This window comes from Ictidomys tridecemlineatus, chromosome 2, assembly GCF_052094955.1.
Source record: "Ictidomys tridecemlineatus isolate mIctTri1 chromosome 2, mIctTri1.hap1, whole genome shotgun sequence".
NCBI lineage: Eukaryota > Metazoa > Chordata > Mammalia > Rodentia > Sciuridae > Ictidomys > Ictidomys tridecemlineatus.
Genome location: NC_135478.1, coordinates 173,845,957 through 173,862,249, shown reverse-complemented (window position 1 = coordinate 173,862,249; position 16,293 = coordinate 173,845,957). Strand labels below are relative to the sequence as shown.

At 37.1% G+C, this 16,293-nt stretch overlaps 1 protein-coding gene across 1 annotated transcript in view; it reads left to right on the top strand.

The window, feature by feature from the left end:
* Fbxl13 (F-box and leucine rich repeat protein 13) overlaps nucleotides 1–16,293 on the top strand; it is a 208,680-nt gene that overhangs the window by 159,720 nt on the left and 32,667 nt on the right. The gene's annotated exons all lie outside the window — the stretch shown is intronic.

Genomic DNA, 16,293 nt, shown 5'->3' with positions numbered 1-16,293 from the left:
GAAACTGCTCTATGTTATAAAGTCTTCTCATGTAGAGAGAAGGCTCAATAGAATAAAAATGTTAAGAGACTTTGAAAAACCTATACCAGATACCTAACAATTTGAAACTTAAGTTACTCAAAATAGTTGGTAGCATTCTTTATCAGAATGGATAGCATAAGGTAAGAAATTGAGTAGGATAAATGTTTATGTGCTCATATGATACTTCAATAATTTATGAGAAAGATCAATTTCCTAGACCTGGTCCTGAGAGATGTACAGGAAGTCATAAAGTAGGCATTGTGAGCAACCACAGTGTCATTTTCAGCACATTCAGCATCTTACTGGGTTGTTAAGATTAAAAAACACCAAAACAGTGTGTCATGCATGTGTGGAACAGGGATGAAACCGATAGCTGAGGCATATGGAAATTGTTAAAGACACTGGGAACTCCAAATAAATGAGTCTTGAGAGTTTAAAAGACCTCGCCACATAGGAGAACCTAAGGCTAACCATGAACATTGAGGGACTTAGGAAAAAAAGGAAAAAAGGGAGGAAGGAACTTTCTTCAGAGATAAAGGGATGGGTCCCACAGTAGAGTATTCTGCTTTCTTCTTCTTCTTTTTTTTTCTTTTAAATGGTGGTTCCATTCCTAGTTTTTTAAAAAAAATAATGTTTAGCTGTAGACAGACACAATACTTATTTTATTTATTTATTTTTATATAGTGTTGAGGATTGAACCCTGTGCCTCACATGTGCCAGGCAACACTCTACCACTGAGCCAGAACCCCAGCCCCATTCCTAGTTTTTTTTTATTTGTTTGTTTGGTTTTTTTTTAGATATACATGACAGCAGAGTGTATTTTGACATACATACATGGAGAGTAGCTTATTCTAAACAGGATCCCATTCTTGTGGTTGTACATGCTGTGGAATTATACTGATCATGAATTGGACATAAGTTTCCAATCCTTACATATGTTCTTTCTGGTCCCAGATCAGTCAGTCTACACCTATTCAGGAAATTGCACCCTAGTCAACAACCAGAAAGCAAGACTATGGAGAACTTGTTGTCTTCTTCTCAGCTCCTTTCTTCTTACCTTTTTCTTTTCTTTTCCGTGTATGTGTGTGTGTGTGTGTGTGTGTGTGTGTGTGTGATTCTAGAAACTGAACCCAGGGTCTCATACATGCTAGGCAAGCACTCTACCACTCAACTACACCCTAGCTCACTTTCTTGTTTTTAAATGGCATATAATATTTGTACATATTTATGAGGTACAGAACAATAGTTTAGTACACATATATAATGTGTCCCCATCCAGCCTCCCATCCATCTAGCCATCCACTTTTCCTCTATTTATCCACCTATATATTCATCCATCTATACATCAACCTACCTATCCATTTATCTGCCTACCTAATTAATCATCATCCATTTATCCATTAATCCATTAGCTCACCTCCGCATCTATCCATCTACCCACATATCCATTATTCATCCATCTATCCATGGGACAGAGGTGATATTAACATCATATAGTATACAAGAGAACTCCCTATGACAAAGAATGAGTTAACCCTCATGTCAATAATACTGAGGTTGAGAAACCAATTTCTACAACAGGATTCTAAGTTCCTTGAGAGAAAAGATCATCTCTTATTTGAGTTTGTAGTTCCAGTAGTTAATATAGTTGCAGGTAGATTACAGGTATTCTATAAATAATGAATGAATAAAATAAAATAGTTTGAATAAAATTTGACCTCTTAAAAATTGTATGTATTTATGGCTGGGGATACAGCTCAGTTGGTAGAGGGCTTGCCTTGCATGCACAAGGCCCTGAGTTGGATCCCCAGCACCAAAATAAATAAAACAAATAAATAAATAAATAAATAAATTGTATGTATTTAATTTCAGTAATCTAAAAGAGATGAATTTTTTAAAAGTGCATGGAACACAGGAACATGAAAATACATAATTACTCAATTATTAGTTACATCAAATCAGCTATTTTGTTCAAGTTCATGAAAAGGAAATTTTGTTTTCACCATCTCTCATTCCTCTTTTTCTCCTCTCTGTTTTTGAAGTGGTGTGTGTGTGTGTGTGTGTATGTTGTATGTATGTATGTGTGTGTATGTGGTTGTTGTTGTTTTTTAGCCAGTTTTAACTCTTCCAAGGTTCACACTCTTGGGCATGCTAAAAGTAATCATTTTCCTCTTTCCCTCCTCTAGCTGAATTTAGTCTCAAAAAGGGAACAGAGAAAGAAAGGGGAGGAGAAAGTGACTTTTGCCAATTTCACAACTTATTATCTGGATTTATAAAGAGAGAGTAAAGGAGCAAAACATAGCAATTAAATTAGATGTTTAGGTTATTAATAATTTATCAGAATTTTTTTCTCTCTACTCATAAAAGGTAGGGGAGACTCTTTTTAGCATAAGACATTGAAAACCTATTATAATGAGAAATGAAAAGATTTTTACTCTAGTTAGGTTTTGTAAGAGTTGTAAACATAATAATAAAAAAATTACCTCATTTTGGAGTTTTACTGGAAGCTACAGCTCTTGCAGATTATGTGTCTGGGGCCTCAGATGTATTGGCTTTTAGGATCTGGCTTTAATTATTTTCTCCAGCTTTAGTTCTTTTCTGAAAATATTATGTGTTCAATGATTATGTTAAATTAAAATTATTTGGTGCTCTTGAAATGCAACTTTGGAAGAAATGTTTGATATAACTGTAATCAAGCATTTCTCAAGAAACATTTTTTGAGCATTTTATAATATTAAATAATAGAATGTCAAGTTTGGCAGAGAAATAAGTTTAAATGGAAGTGTTACAAGACAGATAAACTGCAAGTTCTGTATTAGTTTACTATGATATAACCAATGGAATAAATCCAATTATGTACTCTGGTTACTTTTTATATTTCCTTCATCTAGTTCACACTTCTTGTTTCTTTTTTTTTAAGAATAAAGTATACTATTAATAACAGTAATATAATATTCATTCATATGAAGATATATGTTTTTCTTTATACAGAGTATCTGTGGGTGAAAATCTTGCAAATAGACAAAACTTTCTGATTATTTCAGTGTTAGTAGGTTGAGGCAGTTAAAAGGGGGAATTAGGAAGCAAAAAAATCAGGTTTCATGTGACTCACCAAAAACACTAACACATATATGCTGTGAAAAGTGTGCATAATATTCAAATCCACACTTTCTGTATACTGAATGTATAACAAAGATATGGGTGAAGTTAAAGCCTGATGTAGTGAGACTAGAATTGTCTCACAATTTTCTGAGTTTATAATTGCTTTATTTTGGGATTTGGGACAAATGGAAGTGTTCTCTTTTGCAATCTAATAAAAGAATGTCATCTTGAAAAAAAGTGTGCATACACACGTTTATATGTAAATGCGTACATAAATGTGTACCTATTGTTTAGTATGTATAAATTAAATGTATAGGCACTTCATGTTTGATTATATATGTTTACATGTAAATACATAAGCAAATGTAAAACTATATGTTTAATATGTGTGTGAATTAAGTGTATCTATATATCTTAGTATATATTACATAACATACATATGTCAATGTATGTTTTTTGCATCCAAATTGTGTTTAGAGATGCTATAAGATTGTATTCTGTAATATATATACATGTGTGTGTATATATATATATATATACACATATATAAATGTGTGTGTGTATATATATATGTAAATAAATGTATGTGTATAGTGTGTGTGTGTGTGTGTGTGTGTGCATGTGTGTGCTTTTAAGGCTAAAACCAGTAAATGGTGGTCAGCACTCAAAGAAAAAATTAAAAAATTAGTTTGTTAATGAATTATCTTTAATTTCAAAAATAATCATCCACTTAAATTACAAGACTCTATTTTCTATGGGAGTGTGTGGATTGACTTTCTTAAGGCAAAGATAATGATGTAATATAGGGGATTGGTCTCTGCTGACTGAAGTCTTGATTTTTATACTGATTCTGCCTTCCACATGGCCACACGATCTTATGCAATGTACTTAGCCTCACAATAGTTCGTCACTGTTATAGTGACTACAGTTGTGAAACAGATAGGAGTTAGCATACTAGAGTGGGAGTTGGCTTTTTTTGTTAACTTTTCTGTAATGTTTTTCTGTTCAGGACCAGGTAGCTTATATTCTAGACTTTGCAAGCCACATAGTCTCTGTCACAACTGTTCAACTTTGCTGCTATTGTGTGGGAACAGCCATAGACAATGTGGAAAAAAAAATGAGGGTCTGTTTTCCAATAAAACTTTGTTTATGGACACTGGAACTTTATTTATGGACACTGAAATTTAGCTTTATGTAATTTACACATGTTATTAAATATTCTTTTGTTATTTTCCAACCATTTAAAAATATAAAATCCATTCTTGGCATGTAGGCCATACAAAAATAGATGGCAGACCAGGTTTGCCTCACAAGTTATAATTGCCATTCTCTGGTTTAGAGTCAGACAGGACTTTCCAACTTTGGCTCTGTTGGGCTGTGTGACTTTGGGTAAGTTACTTTCTTTCCCTGGGTCTTAAGATTCCTCATTCATAAAAATGAGTATAATTTTAAAATATTCTTTAGGTTGTATTAAATGATATAAAATATCTAAGTACTTGGTATGATTCCTGACACAGTGTAAGTGTGTATTACTGTTGTTATTGTTCTATATAGTAACCAACATATATTAGTAAGTTTTAAAAAATTGTTAGTATAATAGTTTAATTATTTACACTTAGTAAAACACAGGTAATCTCAACAGCCAGTGCTCTTCACAAAAGGATAATTTGGAATATGCTCTTCAAAGAAATAATTGACTCATTTTGGGGCATCCAGTGTTGGCCAGCACTGCAGAAGGGCTGGCAAGCACACGACCTTTGTGCTCTCTAAAGTGCAGCCTGGTGGGCTATGCTCAATAAGTGGGGGTCTGTGACTGCTCCAGAGTTCAGGTACTTTGGTCATGTCCATTCAGAAAGTTTCTTGAGTGTCCTTAGTAAAGTAGGATATTATTTGCAATTACCAAGTTAGAAATAATTTAGATGATCAGGCCCCTCTAATGCCCTCGTGTAAGACCATCTAAAATGGTCTCATTTCAGATTAATTAATTTTGTGAAAATGTACTCTCTTGTTCAGTGATTGACCTGAGCATTTTTTTATTGGACTTTCTATATAGTAGATGCTGAAATCATCTATATTTGTAAAAAGAACCAAAATCATTATAGATTTTTGTAAGTGATGAGGCAAGCTTTAGTGGGCTAGGCACATTTATAAGAAGAAAAATTTAATATCATGTGGCAATTTCAAACTAACATTAATTTAGCATCTACTACATATTAGGCTTTGTTGTATTTTCTATGTATCAATTATCTACCTTATGAGTTAGTAATACTTTTAATTACATTTTAAAGTCTAGGTTCATAGAAGTTAGAAATGTTTCCCCAAGACATGAAATAAGTAAGCACATAACCTACAGTATAAAATGTCTAATTCCAAAGTGACTCCTTTAGTCATTATGTTGTGATAAAAGCATGTAGAAAGTTATGGAAGGATTCAAATGAGGTACCTAATCCAGCATGGGAATGCCAGGGAGTTTATCAACAACAGCAGATGGGGTAGAGAGGGAAAATGAGAGGGAAGGGGAGGGGGGATAGTAGGGGATAGGAAAGGTAGCAGAATACAACAGTCATTAATATGGTATTATGTAAAAATGTGGATGCGTAACCAATGTGATTCTGCAAGTTGTATTTGGGGTAAAAAATGGGAGTTTATAACCCACTTGAATCAAATGTATGGAAGATGATATGTCATGAGCTTTGTAATGTTTTGAACAACCAATAAAAAAATAAAATTAAAAAAAAGAAAATCTTTTAAGTAAATAACTTGGAAGATTGATTGAAGGGCAAGGGGAAGAAAAGAAAGCATCAACAATGAAGGTAAATGTAAGCTAAGAGGTGTTATTACCCAGGAAAGAGAAGATGGCAACTGAACACAAGAGGACATTTAAATAGAAAAAAATCATGGAATTAGTGATATTTTGGATGTGGGATAAAGGTGAAGAGGTGGTTAAAATGATGTCCGTGCATCGGACTTGGCTCCCTGGGAGGTTGGTGGTACCCCCATTTTTCAGGAACTTTTCCATAGCCAAGCAGAACTTATGAGCTACAAAGTCCCATTTTGGCATTTATTGTTGTACTTTCTTTTCCTATGAATGTGTGATTTATAATATATAAATGTGGTCTTTGTCTCCATATCCTGGTACAGCTCACCTAAACCCTTTGTAACCTCCTGAGCAATAAGGAGGTTCTAATATTTGTTTCCACAGAACTCCTAGAGGAACCTTATGGTTCCTTGTTGGGGGCTGGTCACCAGAAAGGCCAAATCATAATTAGAAGCTTACCACTTTAACCTCAACTCCCATTCTCTGGGAAAGGGGAAGGAGCTTGAGATTGAGCTAATAACTGATCATGGCTATGTTAAAAAAATATCCCTGAACTATGGGGTTTGGAAAACTTCCAGGTTGGTGAACATATTCATAGAGTTGGTGATATATGCCCCAACTCTATGGGGACAGAAGCTCCTGCACTCAGGACCTTCTAGGTCTTTCCTATGTACCTCTTCATCTGGTTGCTCATCTCTGTCCTTTATCATATCCCTTATTATATAAAAATCAGGTAAATGGGTCTCCTTGAGTTCTCTGAGCTGTCCTAGCAAATCTCAGAAAGTGATTGTGTGGACCCCATTTGTATCTGATCCATCAGATATACGGTGACAACCTGAGACTTGCAATTGGCAACTGAAGTGGAGATTGGGTTCTTAAACTGTGGGATTTACACTGATTCTAGTTAAGTATCAGAATTAAGTTACATTGTGGGGCTGGGGTTGTGGCTCAGTGGTAGAATATTTGCCTAGCACATGTGAGGCACTGGATTCGATTCTCAGCACCACACTAAAACAAACAAAAAATAAATAATCAAATAAAATAAAGAAATTGTGTCTAACTACAACTGAAAATATTTTTTTAAAGAGAGAGCGAGAGAGAGAGAGAGAGAGAGAGAATTTTTAATATTTATTTCTTAGTTCTCGGCGGACACAACATCTTTGTTGGTATGTGGTGCTGAGGATCGAACCGGGCCGCACGCATGCCAGACGAGCGCGCTACCGCTGAGCCACATCCCCAGCCCTGAAAATATTTTTTTAAAAACAATTAAGTTACATTATGGAACTCAGCTGAGAATTGATCCGTGTGTGAAAAAACCACACATCTGGTGTTAGGTGTTGGAATTATTGAGAGTGATATGTGTATGTACAGAAAAAAGTTCAATTTTTTCCTATAAAAAAGTGATTCTGCTGGGTGTGGTGGCACACACCTTAATCCCAGTGGCTTGGGAGGCCAAGGTAAAAGGATCCTGAGGGCAAAGCTAGCCTCAGCAACATAGCAAAGCCAAAGCAACTTAGTGAGACCTTGTCTCAAAATAAAAAATAAAAAGGGTTGAGGATGTGGCTCAGTGGTTAAGTGCCCCTGGGTTCAATCCCCATACAAAAAAATTTTAAAAAAATAGAAAACCTGATTCTGAGTGTGTTTCTTCTAAGCTCCCTTCACATTAGCCTTTTAGGTAAGTCTTTAAAGCTTCCCCTCTCCCGCACAGTCTACAGGATTGTGGCAGCTGAAGGCAGGCTAAGGAAACTCTGTTGGAATTTGTTTCTAATTTTACTTTATTTACAGGTAATTTGAAAGTTGTAGTATTCTCCATCTCTTAGTCATGAAGAATATATGAGTCTTGTGCAGTTTTATTTGTTCTCTCTGGAAATCTTGTGGTTTGGCGAGGAGGAAAAGATTTAGACTTAGATAAACTGTCAACTTTCTCCAAACCAAAACATAACCCCTCCTATCTTTTGTTAATTATGAAAAAAAGTATCTCTAATACAGACAGACATGTTTGTTTTTTTTTTAAAAAAAAAACACTCCAGAACCAAAATGCAGTGGGTTGTATGCTTTACTGAGCTTTTGTGTTGCTATGATTAAAATACCTGACAAGAACAACTTAGAAGAGGGAAAGTTTATTTGGGGCTCAGTTTCAGAGGTCTCTCTCTTCAGACAGCTGACTCCATTGCTCTGGGCCCAAGTAAGGCAGCACATCATTGAGGAAGGGCCCAGCAGGGGAAAACATCTCACTCATGATGGGATCAGAAAGTGGTGGGTAAGGGGCCACAGAGCAGACACACCCTTCCAGGTGATTCACCTAGTGATCCACCTCCTCCAGCCATGTCCCACTTGCCTACAGTTTCTACCTAGTCCATTCATAGTATGATGAACTGATTAGGTTACAGTTCTCACAATCTAATAATTTCACATTTCTGCCTTAACATAGGGACTTTTGGGGGGACACCTCATATCCAAAGCATAATATTCTGCCCCTGACCCCCAAAATTTCATGTCTATCTCACAATGCAAAATAGATTTAGTTCATCTCTAAGAGTTCCATAGTCTCAACAGTGTCAGCATTACTCAAAAGTCCAAGTCCAAAGTCTCCTTCTGAGACTGAAGAAAAATTCTTGAGAGTTAGACTCTGTAAAAATAAGAAACAAGTTACATATATCCAATATACAGTGTCACAGGGTAAACATTCCAATTCCAAAAAGGAGGAATGGGGGCATGGAAAGAAGGGGCCAAAGTAAGACTGAAACCCAGCCAGGCAAACAGGTCCCCTAATTCCATATACAGCATCTGGGACACATGAGTAGGAGATGTATTCTCCAAAGGGCTTGGACAGCCCCACCCCTTTGGTCTTGTCAGTTTCAGCACAAATGTGTTCTCTCTTCTAGCCTGACTCTCCATAGCCAGCAGCTTTTCTTGGTAGACAGTTCATGTTACTGGCATCTCTTAATTCTTGGGGTCTCCATTCCAGCTTCAGATTTACCTTCACAGCTTCATGCATATCTCTCTCAGGGACAGCTTGAAGGGACTCTGACCTGTTTGCCTGGCCTCCCAGGCCTGCCTTTGAAATTTCAGTGATAGTCTCCATGACTTTTTACTTTGGCATCCTGCCTTCCTGAAGAACTGGCACCACATTGATGATGCTCTGGTCTATGGTTACAGTGCCCTCTGAGTCCTGTGTGACTCAGTATGAGGCAGTAACTTCCTAGGCTCTCCTGTGCAAGTAGGATGCCCCCATGATCTCTTTTCAAAGGAATCTTCTTTTGTATATCCTGGAGCCTGTAGTGGGCCTGAGATGCTCTGAGGCATCTTTCTTATTATCTCTGCACAAAATACTCAGCATCTCTGTAGGAGATTTAATCTCTTCAATAAGCACACTTTCCTTGGACCCAACTCTACATGCACTTTTCTAGCCAAACGGTAAATTTTAAAATCCTTTAGCCCTGTTTTCTGCTCTTGATTCTTGCTGAAAACCAGGCTAAAAGCTGCCAGCAATATCCATGCTACTGACTGAATATTGTGCTGCCTTGAAATTTCCTCTGCCAGATTAGTTATCCCATCACTTTTAAATTTGGCCTCACACAGTCTCAGGACATGTGAAAAATGTGGACAACTTCTTTGCCAGAATATAATATGAGTGGCCTCTAGTTTAATTCCCCTGGAGCCCTCATGAGTACAATCCTCATTCTTGTCAGCATTCTGGTCTTCTGAATTCCCACCAGAATCACCCGTTAAACTCCACTTACAACATTTTAAATATTTTTCAGCTTGTATCTCTCAACTTCTTAAAACTTCTCCCACAAGCCAGCTCCAAAGGGTTCTGAACCACATGGTCAGGTTAGTCACAGCAACAGCTTCACTTCTTGGTACCAATTTCTGTTTTAGTCAGTGTTCACATCACTGTGACCAAAATGCTCAACAAGAACAACTTAGAGGATGCAAAGTTTATTTGGGGCACATGGTTTCAGAGGTCTCAGTTCATAGATGTTCAACTCCATTGCTCTGGGCACAAGATAAGGCAGCACATCATGGGGAGAAGGCCAGAGGAAAGCTGCTTAGTTCATGGTGAGGTCAGGAAGCTTGGGGCAGCGGGGGACAAGGGGCTACAGGGAATATGCGTCTTTACAGAGTATGCCCTCGGTGACCCACCTCCTCTAACCATGCCACACCTGCCTACAGTTACCACCCAGTCCATTTATACTAGGATAGACTCGTTAGGTTATAGCTCTTACAATCCAATCATTTCACAGTCCTGTGTCAATACAGGAGCTTTTGAGAGATACCTCATAACCAAATCATAACAATTGTATTTATAAGTGCACAAGAGAAATAGCTACCTTCATCTGCTGTCTTATGTCTTTTCTGCCTGGCTTGTGCCTGATTTTCTGGTATCTTGCAAATGGCAGTACTATGACTTTTAAAGATACAGCTTGGATAAATGTCATGTTCTTTGGTGACTACAAAGGTATCTGACAGTGTTTTTTCATGGGATATCAGCAGCAGGAGAAATACTAGAATCTCCACTTCCCTCATTATCCTTTCAGGGCCCCTTCTTTCTGAGAACTTCAAACTTGCTCTGGCGGCTTAGATATTGAAAATTACATGTTTCTCTTTCCTTTAATGTCCAGTATGTTTTGATCTCTTATTACTCATTATTTTATATTATAAGCTTGTGATTTTGCTTTTCTATTTGAACTTTAGTAACAATTTTGTCTTGATTTACAAATATACAGGGAGGTAGACAAGAGGACCCAAGGAATAAGGAGCTGGGAAGAGCAGCCATGTTGGACAGATTGTGAACTGCTTCATAGTTGGGAGACTAGGAGAGCAAGATCCATTGCTGTTTATTTGACTTTCAGTGGGAGTCATGTTTAGGAAGTCAAGTGGTTGTGTCCATGTGGTGCTACTGGCAAAATGTATGTGGGAGTTGGCAGTTCAGAGTTCTCAGTCTTGTGCACTGAACTATCTGTGCTAGAAACGGAAACCCTTGGAACTACTATAGACCTACATAGAAACTCAGGTCACAAAGGTCCAGAAGACGAGCTCCAGTGACACAATCCACACACAGTCCTTATGAGAAAGATCCAGAAAGACCTACTTCATTCAGCCACAGTCTGTCTGAGTCTTCCTCTCCCAGAGTGGTCTATGGCCTATGGACAGCCTGTATTTTATTCTCTCTAGAGTATAAGAAAACCTGGGTGTGGTGGCACATGCCTGTAATCCTAGTGGCTTGGGAGGCTGAAACAGGAGGATCAAAAGTTCAAAGCCAGCCTCAGCAACTTAGCAAGGCCTTAGATAACTATCTCTAAAACTTAAAAAAAGGGGGGGGCTGGGGATGTTGCTCAGTGGTTAAGCTTACCAATGGATTCAATCCCTGATACAAAAAATTAAAATTAAAAAATATGTTGAGTTTATGATACCAAACAGCAAACACTGAATTACTCTCTCATGGATCTTTTCTGATCTTAAATATTTACTTTGAATCACTAAACTTTCTAACTAGTTACAAAATGTTGTTTATACAATAGTCTCATTAATCATTTTTATCAGTTGATAGACTCCACCCCAAAACTGCTAAATGAAAACTGATTTCAGTAGCTGTTGACACATACTGACTCATAATACCAAAGATGGATTAGATGTGTTGGCACCACATAATAACAATTTTTTGAAAATTCAACATTGATATCTATTTTGTTTCCAAGATGAAGTCATTCAATAATAATTATCAAAGCATGAGACTTCAATAACTCCACCTCTTCTCCAGGGATAAGGTTATGTTCATGAGTTTCAAGGGAGGCAACAGAGGATTCCTTTCCAAAATGGCCTTAATCATTGGTTTTTGGTGCAGCAAAACTTTGAAATCTCCTGTATGGGACGGTGGAACATTCAAATCCTGAAATTTGGACCCTTTATCTCTTGACCCTACTGCTCAGAAAGTCTTTAATATCATCCAATACTCCAGGTTAGAAGTGGAAAAAAAATGGACAAAAAGTCTATAATGAAGGTCACAAAGGGTCTCAGGCTTACAATTATTTTATAGAGTCGTAGGACAGGGAACTAAGGAATTCCTCTAGTAGAATTAAGGAGACAATCTCTTAGCACCTTGTGGAAAAGCAAGCCCCATGAAACTTGGAAAAATTAAGAGCTTCATTATAGAAATCTGTGCTATGACTATCCATGCCAAGAATGGTCTCCTAAACTTTACAATCAAATAGCATACCCCCAGGAGACTTAAAGCACCTGCAATCAACTGGGAGTCACAATTGCTGCCAAGATCCCAGGGCATTATTCTTTCTTCAGAGGTTTTGACAAAAGAAACAAACTCAGTATTCTCTGTTTCTCTTGACCCTGTTCTAGTATGTTCTGGCAATTCGACAAAATTAGAAATCTGCCAGACTTCAAAGGATATGAGATTTGACAGTTCGTCAGTTTCTCATAGTCTGTAAGGTTCCAGGGGATTCTGGAGCCATGGGTACCATGTTTTCTTGGCTAAGAAGCAGCTGAAGCCGAGAACACATCACGGCAGTCCTGGCTTCTTGCCCACTCCCACTGAGGAGAATCACTCGGACAACTGCAATTCTGCTGAAGCTGCTAAATCACTGTGCACATCTGCTATTTTCATATTGTGCATTCACCAATAAGAACTATATGAGAATGTGTTAACAGGCAGATAATCCCTGGGAGTCCTCTTCCACCCCTTAAGCTACCTCTGGAACATTAGTTTATCATGTAAGATGGAAGTGAAGCAAAGCCTGTCAGATTGTTTGAAGGCAAAAAATAAAAATGCAGGGAAATTGAATATCAGAATTCTACTTTCCTACTAATAATGAGTTTATGCTTCTTAAAACTCACTGGCCAATCTGTTTTTGTAATATATATGTTTTATTTATTCTCTTTAGTTATACATGACAGTAGAATGAATTTTGATATATCATACATGCATGGAATATAACTTCCCATTATTGTGGTTGTATATGATGTGGAGTTACACTGGTCGTGTATTCAAATATAAACATAGGAAAGTTATGTCCAGTTTATTCTACTGTCTTTCCCATTCCATCCTCCTCATTATGCCTTTCCAATTGGGAAAACCTCTACTCCTCCCTCCCTGCCACATATTGTGAGTCAGCATCCACATATCAGAGAAAACATTTGGCCTTTGGTTTTTTGAGGTTGGCTTATTTCACTTAGCACAATAACCTCCAATTCCATCCATTTACTGGCAAATACCATAATTTCATTCTTCTTTATGGCTAAGTTTCCATTGTAAATATATACCACGTTTTCTTTATCCATTCATCTATTCAAGGGTATCTAGGTTGGTTTCCTAGCTTAGCTATTGTGAATTGAGCTGTTATGAACACTGATGTGGCCACATCACATAGTATGCTGATTTTAGTCCTTTGGGGGAAATGCCAAGGAGTGGGGTAACTGAGTAAAATGGTTCCATTCCAAGTATTATGCAAAATCTCCAAACTGCTTTCCAGAGTGGTTGTACCAATTTGCAGTACCACCAGCAATGCATGGGTGTACTTTTCCCCCATATCTCACCAACATTTATTGTTGCTTGTATTCTTGATAATTGCCATTCTGATTAGAGTAAGATGAAATCTCAGTATAGTTTTGATTTGCATTTCTCTAATTGATAGTGATATTAAACATTTTTTCATGTTTGTTGATCATTTGTATTTCTTTTGTGAAGTGCCTTTTCTGTTCCTTTGCCCATTTATTGATTGGGTTATTTATTTTTTTTGGTGTTAAGTGTTTTGAGTTCTTTATACATCCTGTAGATTAATACTCTATCTGAGGCACAGGTGGCAAGATTTTTCTTGTGAATTTGCTGTGAAGAAGATTTTTAGTTTGATACAATCCCATTTATTGATTCTTGGTTTTACCTCTTGTGCTTTAGGAGTATTGTTGAGGATGCTGGGTCCTAAGCTGACATGATGGAAATTTTTGGCCTACTTTTTCTTCTAGTAGGCACAGGGTCTCTTGTCTAATGCCTAGTAGGTCCTTGATGCACTTAGAGTTGCGTTTTGTGCAGGATGAGAGATAGGGGTCTAATTTCATTTTATTACATATGGGTTTCCAGTTTTCTCAGCACCATTTGTTTGAAGAGGCTATCTTTTCTCCAATGTATGTTTTTGGTACCATTGTGTAGTATGAGATAACTGTATTTATGTGGATTTGTCTCTGTGTCTTCTATTCTGTTATTGGTCTTCATTTATGGTTTGGGGCCAATACCATGCCATTTTTGTTACTAGAGCTTTATAGTATAATTTAAGGCCTTGTATTGTGATGCCTCATGGTTTACTCTCCTTGTTGAGAATTTCTTTGTCTATTTGGGGTCTCTTATTTTTTCAAATGAATTTCATAACTGCTTTTTCTGTTTCTATGAAGAACATCATCAGACCCTTAATAGAAATTGCATTAAATCTCTGTAGAGCTTCTGTTAGTAGGGCCATTTTGACAATATTAATTCTGCTTATCCAAGAGCATGGGACCATCGTCTAAGGTCTTCTTTAATTTCTTCCTTTAACATTCTGTAGTTTTTATTATAGAGGTTTTTTCACCTCTTTTGTTAGAGTGATTCCAAAATATTTTATTTTCTTTGAGGCTATTGTGAATGGGATAGTTTTCCTAATTTCTCTTTCAGTTGATTCATCACTGATGCAATTGATTTATAGGTGTTGATTATAGTCTGTTACTTTGCTGAATTCATTTATGACTGGTGAAGTTTTTTGGGTCTTCTAAATATGTAATTATGTGTCAGCAAATAGGGATAGTTTGAGTTCTTTTTTTCCTATTTGTATCCCTTTAATTTCTTTCTTCTAATTGCTCTGGATGGAATTTCCACAAGTATATTGAATAGAAGTGGTGAAAGAGGGCATCCATGTCTTGTTCCACGTTTTAGCAAGAATACTTTCAATTTTTCTCCATTTAGAATTGCCGCAGTCTGGCTGGGCACAAAATCACAAGCCACTCACACCTTGTAGATTCAAACAGCAACTCTTTATTCTTGAACTGTCACCAACACTCTACACACAGGTTCTGGGCAAAATCCACCGGGCTCTGAATCCCAAATACTCTCTGAATCCTGTGAGAACTCAACGGGAACTCAAGGAGAGGGCATGCCTGAGGCAGCAGGATATGCCCTATTCCCAGCAGGGTACATCTTAAACCTGGAACCACCCTAAACCCAAGGAGCGGGATACTCCCTAAACCCTGATCCGCCCTAAACCCGGATCCGCCCTAGTCCTTGAGCAAGGTCACCTTACACAAGCATACATGCAATGTCACTGCAAATGACCTGGGTCCAAAGGCAAGCCCATTTCCACAATGGAGAGTCCTTCCTCTAAGCAACATGGAGTAGGTTGACAAAGAAATTTCCATGCGTCATTCCTACTTGGCAATGGCTCTCAGCATAGAATGATGTTGGTCTTGGGTTTGGCCTATATAGCTTTTATAATGTTGAGGTATGTTCCTACTATCCCTAATTTTTCTAGTGTTTTACACATAAATGGATACTATATTTTATCAAAGTTTTTTTCTACATCTGTGAGATAATCATGTGATTCTAGTCTTTCAGTCTATTGGTGTGATGAATTGTGTTTATTGATTTTTGTATGTTGAACCAACCTTGCATCCCTTCCTATCTATTTTTGATCCCTCTTCTATGTCATACCTGGAATTTGCTAATTTGCCTAACCTGACATGGGAAGAGTGCCCTTATTAAAGAGCTATAATTCATCATGTTATGTTTCCTAATAATATTCTCCATCAATTCAGTTTAATTTTGTTTGTTACATTTTCTCCATCCTAAAGCCCTGATTCATCATGTTGAAGGTCATGCTCCTAAGTCTTAAAGTAGCAGACAGGATTGTTCCAGGATCTCTCTGGGTCCACTGTTGACAGACAAAAGCCAGCATTTATATAGAGTGCTATTTCTGCTAAGGGATTTTATAATACATGTGTTCTATCCATCTTCAAATAACCCTTTGGGATATATAGGTTTTGTTTTTATTCTCCTCTTCAAGATGAAGAACTTTAAGATCAAATGACTTAAGTACACAGATACAACTTCAGATTCTAGGTCATGTATTTTTCTCCTAGACTTAATTAGATCATTATTTATTCTTTTAAGTCCCCAAATGATGTGATGGAGTGGGAGGTCAAAAAAGTCATCAAACAATGATTGATGAACTCACTGTTTCTTAGAAAGTCTTAAATAGGAGGGTCACAGGAGAAGGCTGTGACTGTGTTCTTAGAGTAAACGTTTTGTATTCCCATTTTCTTGAGAAAGTATAAGAAAAAGGAAAAACAAATGTGGTGGCTGACTGCATAAATACAAA